Consider the following 10642-nt stretch of genomic DNA (forward strand, 5'->3'; position numbering starts at 1 on the left):
AAATTATTGTATGAGCTTGTCTATTAAAATTTGCCTATACCAGCCAGCAACTAGTGAAACTGATACTACTATCGATTAAAAAAAAAGATTTTTACAAGCAAAACTTATTATAAATCAAAAAAATAATATTATTATTGTTGTGATCGAAAGTCTTGACCTCGTATCCAAAATCGACAAATAATAAAAATTTCATTGATGAAAAAAAATAGAAAGAATAGTAACTAATATAGTTTACCATACAGTTTATTAAAATATGTATTATTTTCAAAAAATAGTTTATTTTTTAAGGTATGAGTGTTACGTGTGAGCTTACACCTTAATGTTTTTACTGCGTAACCGATCTTACCGTGCCTAGCTCAGCGTCTCTAGAAATTTAATAGGATGTTATAAAAGGTGTGGGTCGCTCAGTGAAGGAATGACTATACGTGAATTATATGGATATTTGTTTATTGGGCGTCCCCAATGTATGGGAGTACCCAGAAAAGGCCCTGAGAGTCTCTTTTACAAATCTAAGATAGCATAAATGATACGAATACAAATACAATACTTTTACTCAACAATAGCGGCATTAAACATATTCTTATAGTGATCTGTGATAAAAGCGGTAAAATAAAGGAGATACAATATTTATGCGCGAGCAGACGACTATCCGAATCAGCTTAACTATGGTAACTAACTCTTCTCCTGCAATTGCATCCTATGCTTCCAAAATATCCCTCCGCCGTTTCCCATGAGAACTCTTTTCGTGCTGCATAAGAAAATATCCCTTCGCAGTCTCCAACGGAACTCTTTTCTTCCCACAGTCAAAACTGCTGACCACGCAAAACGTCTGCTCGTCGCATTGTCTTTATAAAAGTAAGACTTAATACAACTAATGTAATGCGATATTTATGTGCAGCTGTATAGCGCCTAATGAAAGTACAATAAAATGTATTGCTTTTTGAACTAAGATATATCTATTTATTACTTGTTAATTAGTATTAGACGAACACTGAGAGAAAAGTGCTTAGTAACCTGAACTATTCAGCGACAGATATAAAAATATAGTCTCCCTAACCAATTTTTATTGTTACTGGAACTATATACTAGTGTGAATCAGCACGAAAAAATAGTTACATTAACTAAATTTAAGAAACTATTTTTGCCTCATTATGGTCACTACAAAACTTCAATCTTTATAAATCAAGGTTTGGTAGTGAACACAATATTACCTTTATCATTGGGTCGATTAACATAATATAGATACAGTAACTATGTCAGCTTAGTGACTGTATGATAGTTGGTAGAAATAATTTTAATAGTTGACTCAACTAAGAGTTTAGTCGTCGTCTCATAGAACTGCATTTATTTAGTTTCTTTTACTACTGACAAAAGTATCAACCGTACTATTTCATCTTAGTTGTCTAAACAATCAATTTCCAGTTAATTTAATAATTATAGAATATTTCTGCTGACTAATAATCAACTGTAAAAAAAAATTCAAGGGGAATATAGTTATGGATACCATTAATATTTAGTTTCCCTGGCTATAAATTCCGATCCTAATGCCAAAAGTGCGTACTGCAAAATATACGCCTTATTGGGTCTGCTGAGCCAAAGAAGCGTATCAAACATTTTTTTTGCTTATCAATTCCGAATTGTTAAAAATGTGAAGATCGATTAAAAAAGTGAAAAAAAATTTTTTTTTTATACCAAAAGGGCGTGTAAAAATTTTTTGTTGTCAATCAATTCGGAATTATTTATTAAAATGAAAATCAATCAAGATGATATATATATCTTTTCTCCCAATAAATTTTCCTTTTAGCTTAAACAACTTTTTTTTTTTTTTTTTTTGGCTGAAGCATACAAAAATTCTCGCGTTAAAAAAATAGTAATTATTCTGACAAAATTTATTTTCTTCAAACTAAAAAATGCAATTGTTACTAAAAACTAACATATCTTGCTACAAAAAATATCTCCTATATTGAGAAATTAAAACTCTTTAAATAAGTAAAAATTTTTCGATTTAAGCGTGGGAATATGTTGACTTGAAAAAAAATATTTCGATTCGAGATAAAAATTCAAGATAAATTTTTACTTGTTACAGAAGTTTTTATTTCTTAATATTAGATATTTTTTTGAAGTAAGATGTATTAGTTTTTTGTAGCAATCTGCACTTTTTTGTTTAAAGAAAATAAAATTTCTCTCAATGAGTATTATTATTTAGCGGAAGAACTTTTCATGCTCCAACCAACACAGAATAGTTGCTTAAACTAAGGAATAAATTTCTTGGGAGAAAAGATATATATGGAGGAGAGGGAAGTCATCAGAGCAAGGCAACAGCATTGGGAGTAGTTCGGTGCTCGCCACTAGATCGCGCCCACTTTTTGTAGTGTCCCTGGTAAGAAACTTATTTCAGAAGTATTATATTCCAAGCTTGAGAACAATTCTGGCATTAGTACTTCTCTGTTATTTGACAGAGTGACTAGTATCATTTTCGATTGTAATATAGTATGTACTAAATTACATCATGACATTAATGTTTAACATTAATGTTTCCTAAAATAATTTTTGTAATAATAGAAAAACATCAAGTACATTTAATGTAATAGAAAACAAATTTTCTGTATTTATCACATAAATGTTGGCTATTAAAGAAAAAAGAATTCAGTAACAATAAAACAAAATTTGCACTACAGATCGCTAAATAATTTTGTTTCTTGCAATACTAAATTATGGCAATGGTAACTATGAATGTTTAGTTACAATAAGTCAAATTAGTACATTCGCAGAAAGTTCGATTTTCTAGTGTGTACATCTAGACACAAATACTTATTGCTACTATTATAAATGATCTGAAGAACTAAGTGTACATTATTAACATCACAATAATCTTAATATTTATTAGACTAAGAATAAATTGCTTACTACAATATAAATTATAGTTATGTTAACTTTAAACTGATAGTAATAAAAACTTTCCCTAAACTAGTTATGTTCATTATTGCTATCTTAGTATATGTAACTAAAAATAGTAAGAACGACTATGTAGTCGTAAAGCACTTTACTGTGGCGTATTAGTTACTGAAACTGACTTCAATAGCTGAGTCGTCTGTGAACTACGATTCCTTAGTTCAGAAAACCGTTTTTTTCTCTCAGTGAATGGGCATCAGCCCACCCGTCATATTTACACAGCTAAAAACATTTTTTATCGAATAATTTATAATCAATAGACTTGAATGGAATGGGACTTAATTTTTTTACACGTTTAAATAATTTACATATCCTAAATTCGATGAATATTCACGAAAAAAAAATTCAATGCTTCTTTCAATTTTTGATCTAATTTTATTGAAAAATAATCAAATTTTATCGATGATTGTCACTTTTAATCATTGTTCTTATTTTTTTTACGCGGAGTCTGAAGTTTTTTAAATCTGCTGAAAAATTCTCAGAAAGGTATAATGAAAAACAAACTTTTAAATTTTTTTTTTTTTTTTTTTTTTTTTTTTTTTTTTTTTTTTTTTTTTTCAAAAAAAAAATTGAAAGGAATAAAATGCCACTGGAATTTCCAGGAAATTTGCAGAAAATATTGAAGTTTAAAAAAAAAAAAAAAGGCTATTCAGCAGCCAAAATGGAAGGTAGATTTTCCAATTAATCTATATAAAAAGTTTCATACATACATATCTTGTGATTCATGTTAGTGTATAGTCATGATATGATATTAGGCTCGTTTTCTAAGAGTGACAGTAAAAAAAAGACAACGACTATTTTCGAGAGAGAACTTCAGATAGTTGATTTGACAAAACATTATATAGGTAATGTACCAAACTAACCTTCACGTAAACAAAGTATATAGAAAATTTAATTAATATGATCATAATTGTAATCGCTATTACGATGGCAAGACCAGTTATAATTATAGGACGTACAGGTACGTTTGAAACAACATAAGTGATAAAAGAAATCCTTTTAAAATATAAAATAGCTGTGAAATTTACAGGTTATTTCCTTCATAATAAATTACAACTGACGAAACCGGATTATAATGGGACAAGCATAAGTTATGTGGATTGAAAACCATATTTTCAACATTTTTTGATTCCATTAAAATTTTCAAGGCTATCAAATTATTGGAAGAAATGGTCAAAATATAAAGGTTAAGGTCATAAATTAAAGCTTATTAGTCAAGCTTTAAATTAATTTTTACAGAAATGATCTATGAGTTTTAGTTTTAAAGTTGTATGGACTGAAAGTGATTAAAAACTGATTTTTTCGAAAATTCGTTAAAATTTCAAACAGCCATAACTTCTAAATTAATCGACCGATTCAGCCCATCTTCGAACTTAACCGTGATAATTACACATAAAATAAGTGTAGAAAATTTCATTAAGATCGGATAAGAATTGTAGACGCAATCGTGTCCTCAAAAGTCCGTTATATTACATAAATATATATATATATATTAGACTGGGCCAAAAAAATCGACTATTTTTTTTTTTAACGATACTGTGTAAATATTATTTGGGATGACAAAAAAAAATTATTGTGAAAATTTTAGCCCTTAATTTTGATATTAAGAGGTGTATCATCGCAATTTTCGATTTTTTTTAAATGAGCGGGTTTTTGTCTAATAACTCTCAATCCATCGAGATAAACGAAATCGACTCAGTTACATTTTTTGAAGGAAATTTGATGCTCTACAAAAAAGGTCTGATTGAAATTTTTCGTCAGATGAACCGTTTCCTTATAATCATGCTTTGAACGTTGGTATGAATTTAAAATTTGATTGTTCAACTTTGGAATTTTGTAATTCATGTAAAAATAAGTTTCCGGAAAAAGACCATGAATATTCTTGGAGAAAATTGAATGCTCTACAAAAAAAATCTCTTAACAATTTTCGCTAAATTCACTCCTTCAAAAGTTATTCAAGATTATTGAAGTCGTTTTACATAACTTCAACCTTATATATACATACATACATAAATTTTTTAACGGATGGTATTTTTTAACTCTACTCAACTAATTATGATAGTTTATGACGAAATTCCTTGAAAAATCGACCATGAGGACAAATACAATAGTTAGATTTTTAAAAAAATCTACCTAAAAAATCGAAAATCAAAAATGTCAATCATCCCGAAATTTTCGTTTTCTTCCAAAAGCTTAAAAAAACGTTGAATATGAATCCGAATTATTATTTTTCTCCCTGATTAAAAAAAGCGATTTGAAACGATTCGAAATAAAAAATTTTAAATACTTTTTAATGCTTTTGAATACCTTGAATACTTTTGAATCCCTCTTCTTATGAGCATTTAACATTGTAAATCGTTCTAAATCGCTTTTTTAAATTAGGGCTTTAAAGTACATTTTAAAACAAAAATTTTCAAAAAAAAAGCATTCCAATAGGTCAATTTTCAAAAAAGTTGTGGTAATTTAACAAAAAAAGCTATTGTTTTCAAATAACTCGTAATTTTTTTTTGGCTGGGTTAAAAAATTTGAAAAAATTCTGAAAATTGTTTCCAATAGTGCAGAGAAAGATAGATAAATTTCAGAAAAATCGAAAAGGGTCGGTGTCGAAAGTGGTCGATTTGGCAGGAAGTGCCCTATATAGAGTCATATACAATTATATATAATTATACAAAATTATTCTTCATCGGGTTACCGATCGCAGTTTTTGAGAACATCCTGAAATAGCTTTTACAATAAATTTTATAAAATTTTGAAAAAACTTATAAGTTTATAATAAAGTATTCATCATATAATAAATAAAATCATCTGTAGTGTCATCAATTCCCCCTTCGAGAAGAATTGTAAGATGAGATTTCGCCTCAGTACCAAAAGATTTGATAACAGTTTTATATTTTATATTATGTGACAAAACAAGTTTCATGTTTTATTCAAACTTGAACTTGTTAAATAAAAAATTCCGATAATGTGTCATTTATAGTTTACATTGTATGAAACAGTTCAAGTGTCAAGATATCAATATTGCGCTAGAAAATATTTGAAGATTCGAATCACTCGTGATTTAAATAAACAAGGGTAAATGTGTCAGCCAAAAGTCAAAAGATAATGAATCGATTGACTATAAATATCATGGGAATTATTCACTCAATATTACAACAATTGAGCGTTGCCGCAGACTGGGAACGTATTTGAATAGGTAATTAAATTATTTTATTAAAGTATTGAGTGATATTAATTTTTTTTTTTATTTAAGTAACTTATAAATTATTTCATTCTAAGAGAAAAAGTTGTAACATTTCTTTTGGATAGTTAAAATTTAAACGTATCATCTTTGTTTTTTAAGTCATAATAATTAATGAAAGTAATTATTATAATTTCACAGCCGAAATTGAGAATAATCAAAAATGTCGACAAAAATCTTATTGTTGGCTATCCTATTTGTAGGCATCTATGCCAGTGCAGTTGAAGGATGTAAAGGCAAATGGGTAAGTAAATATCACACAATATAGTGATAAGTAAATTAAATATTAACTTTAATGAGCATAAAAGAATTATTTTTTAATTTTGGAAAAATTTTATTTTGTATCAAATTCAATTCAAATTTTATGAATCTAAACAGGAAGTCTAAGATATAAAAATTGTTGTGCTTAATTCACCGAGAAAGAAAAAAAAACTTTTTTCAAGTATCTGTGTGATTGTATCCCCCCGAGTAAATATTTGTTTAATCATAATAAAAATATACTTCAACCGAGTAATATTTTCTTGATTGAAGAATTTGTATACTTATTTGAAGAAAATATACTTGGTTAGAGTACATTTTCACTGCGGAAAAACTTGAAATTAGAATTTTTTTTTTTACTTTACTTGTAAGTCCCCCATAACTTTCTAAATTTCGAATCGACGTCGCAGAAAAGTTTACAGAAATATGTGGGGTAGAATAAATAATAAGCGTGCGGCACGATAACGTACCACACGGCAGGCTATTCCGAGCACAAGTTTTTAGTAGATCTCATAAAAATCTAACTATTGTATTTGTCCTCATTTTTTATTTCAAATATTAGTACTAATTTCAAGTACGACACTTCGGTATACTACAATCAAATTTTGATCTTAGATTATTTTATTAGTGGATTTCATCGAAAGCAAACCATTGCCTTTATCCTTAGGTCAGAATTTTCAAGGAATAAAACCATAGTCTATCGTAGTTCTTCGAATAGGATCCGAAATACTATTGGTCCGATAGTTTTAATATATGTATACATGTATAGTAGACTGTGCCAAATGAAATCGATATTTTTTTTTTTTCGGTCCTATACGAAAATAAGGTTGTCTCACTAAAAAAAAAAATCCTGAAAAAATTTCAGCTCGATATGTCTATTTTTCAGTTAGCGCTCGCATAAATAAGAATTTTCTAATAAAATTTTTTTTTATCCCAACTTAATATTTTACATCTCATTAAATATAACTGATTGAAAAATGGCCAAGGTGCCATTTTGTAGGGGATTCAATTCTCTACAAAAGTAACTTTTGATCGAATGAAAAACATCAGCCAATTTTTTTCTGTAGCCATTTGAACCTAATTTTTTTTCAAAATTTACATTTATATTTATTATTAAACGCTTAGAAAACAATGTTGCTATGTATGGAACTTATTGAATTCAATTTTTCTAGGAATCCCATACAGGAGCTGCCAGAGTTGAACAACGGGCCCCTACTTGGCCCAGCACTGGGGAACCTAGCTTTGGCACACCTATATTGGCCCAGACTTGGGCCAGGACTGGGTAACCTAGCCTTGGCTATCCAATGGCAAGCCAGACTTGGGCCAAGACTGGGTAACCTAGCCTTGGCCATCCAATGGCAAGCCAGGCTTGGGCCAAGACTGGGTAACCTAGCCTTGGCAAGCCAGGCTTGGGCCAGGACTTGGTAACCTAGCCTTGGCCGTTACAATGATTACCCGGGCTTGGACCAAGACTGGGTAACCTAGTCTTGGCTATCCAATGGCAAGCCAGGCTTGGGCCAGGACTGGGTAACTTAGCCTTGGCCATCCAATAGCAAGCCAGACTTGGGCCAAGACTGGGTAACCTAGCCTTGGCCATCCAATGGCAAGCCAGGCTTGGGCCAGGACTGGATAACCTAGCCTTGGCCGTCCAATGGCAACCCAGACTTGGGCCAATGTAGGATTACCCAAGTTTGGATATACCTATGGTTTATATAAGTAGATCATATAAATGTACCAGTTCAACGTTAGTAGGTTCGTCCAGTAGCTACCGTTCAGACCCAGTAATCAGAAGGACGGCAGTTCGCGCCCAGAGTCCAGCAGAATTTTCACCGAGTTTTCACATTATTTACCTCCCTTAGATAATTAAAACGTTAATGATCATGAATTCTACGAGGTTAATAATAATAAATTTTTTTAATTAAATTTATTTGTTTCCTGGAAGCCTGGGCCAGGTCTGGCAAAAAAGTCAGGGCCAGGTCTGGCAACCAGGCTTGGCCCGAGATTATCATTCCAGGCTTCTACCAAGGCTGGGCCAAGACTGGCTTACAAGCCTGGCCCAAGGTTCTACAAAGTTGGCCCAAGTCTGGGCCAAGCCTGGGCCCGTGGTACTTTCCTCTCTGGGAACCTTTATGATCCCAAGGAATAGTTTTCATACTTGAAGTAATAAAACTAACATCAAACTATTGATATTAACGATATTTCTAACAATACTTTTTCTTTTTTTTGACATTTTTCGCATTTAATCTTTCTAGTAATTTTTTTTCTCCATTAGAATATCGTTCGTAATTGTGATTTTGAGATTCTCATACTGCTGATCAAAAATTATTACTTTATTGATAAAAATATACATTGTGTATGATAATAAAATACTTATAAAAATTCAAATAAAGAAAAAAGTGATGTTCTAATTGTGCAGAAAAGTTTTTATCGATTCTGTTACTAATTTTTAAGAGCTTATGATTTGTCAGGAGAACCTATTGCAAACAATCTGAAAATTGCCTACAATGGGCAGCAACAACTTGTAGTAGAAATTATTTAATTTATTTATTTATTGATTAATTAATTAATTACTCAATTAGTTTGGAGCAAGTACAGTTTATATTCGCAATAGGTTCTCCTGACAAATCATAAGCTCTCAAAAATTAGTAACAGAATCGATAAAAACTTTTCTGCACAATTAGAACATCACTTTTTCCTTTAATTGAATTTTTATAAGTATTTTATTATCATAAACAATGTATATTTTTATCAATAAAGTAATAATTTTTGATCAGCAGTATGAGAATCTCAAAATCACAATTACGAACGATATCTTAATGCAGAAAAAAATTAGTAGAAAGATTAAATGCGAAAAATGTCAAAACGAAGAAAAAGTATTGTTAGAAATATCGTTAATATCAATAGTTTAATGTTAGTTTTATTACTTCAAGTATGAAAACTATTCCTTGGGATCATAAAGGTTCCTAGAAAAATTGAATTCAATAAGTTTCATACATAGCAACATAGTTTTCTAAGCGTTTAATAGTAAATATAAATGTAAATTTTGAAAAAAAATTAGGTTCAAATGGCTGCAGAAAAAAATTGGCTGATGTTTTTCATTCGATCAAAAGTTACTTTTGTAGAGAATTGAATCCCCTACAAAATGGCACCTTGGCCATTTTTCAATCAGTTATATTTAACGAGTTGTAAAATATTAAGTTGAAATAAAAAAAAATTTTATTAGAAAATTCTTATTTACGCGAGCGCTAACTGAAAAATAGACATATCGAGCTGAAATTTTTCCAGGATTTTTTTTTTTAGTGAGACAACCTAATTTTCGTATGGGACCGAAAAAAAAAATATCGATTTCATTTGGCACAGTCTAATGTATAGGAATCTTTAAATAACTGCAAATCAAAACATATAGTGCATTATTATTAAAAATTCTTCTGAAGCTCATTCAGTTAGCTTCAATTTTTGGCATTAAACTTAAAGTTTTTTTAGTTATTTTATTTTATTATTTTGAGAATTTCTAAAAATGTCAAGAAAAATTTTATTTTTTTATTAACTTTTATTTGAAAGGTGAAAATAATCAAATAATGAAAAATCTACTTCCATTTCGGCTGCCGGATGACCTTTTTTTTGTACCTTTAGACACTACAATTTACAATTTACAAATTCGCGAGTAAGAACTTTTTCTTAAGTAAATTTTTTTTCTATAAAAAAGGTCCAGTATCACGAGTCCATAAAATGGAAATAAAGAAAGTTATGGATCAAAAATTGAATTTCGTGGATATGTTAGATAAGAGAATTAACTTTCCGGATGGTTTCTATTTCGAGAGTAGAATTAAAGTTTTTTTTTTTTTCTAAATATTACAGTGACAAAAATATAAAAAAAAGAAAAAAATACAGTAAATTGAAAGTTCTATAAATTTATTCAATTTTTTTGCTACAGTGTCATCCTGTGCAAGGATACTCATGCTGCCCCGGCTATGAATGTAATTGGGGATACTGGTTTCAAGGAAATTGCGTAGTATATACGTACGTTTCCCCTGGTCCTGGAAAATAAAAAATGAAATAGAATATAAAAAAAAAAAAGTGTAACCAATTATATGCATATATAAATCTGATTGCACAATGATGAAAAAGAATAAATACGCAATTTCACTTGTGAAAAAACCTTCCTATGAAATTTCCCTATCGATTTTTAATATA

At 29.7% G+C, this 10642-nt stretch overlaps 1 long non-coding RNA gene across 1 annotated transcript; it reads left to right on the top strand.

Moving 5' to 3' along the window:
* Positions 1-3898: 3898 nt before the first annotated feature.
* On the top strand, positions 3899-10619 carry LOC130669368 (uncharacterized). The gene is made up of 5 exons (XR_008990164.1): positions 3899-3913; positions 3983-4138; positions 5949-6145; positions 6332-6434; positions 10383-10619. It is a non-coding gene; the product is annotated as an uncharacterized LOC130669368 (long non-coding RNA).
* The last annotated feature ends 23 nt before the right edge of the window (positions 10620-10642 follow it).

This window comes from Microplitis mediator, chromosome 6 (genome assembly GCF_029852145.1).
Source record: "Microplitis mediator isolate UGA2020A chromosome 6, iyMicMedi2.1, whole genome shotgun sequence".
NCBI lineage: Eukaryota > Metazoa > Arthropoda > Insecta > Hymenoptera > Braconidae > Microplitis > Microplitis mediator.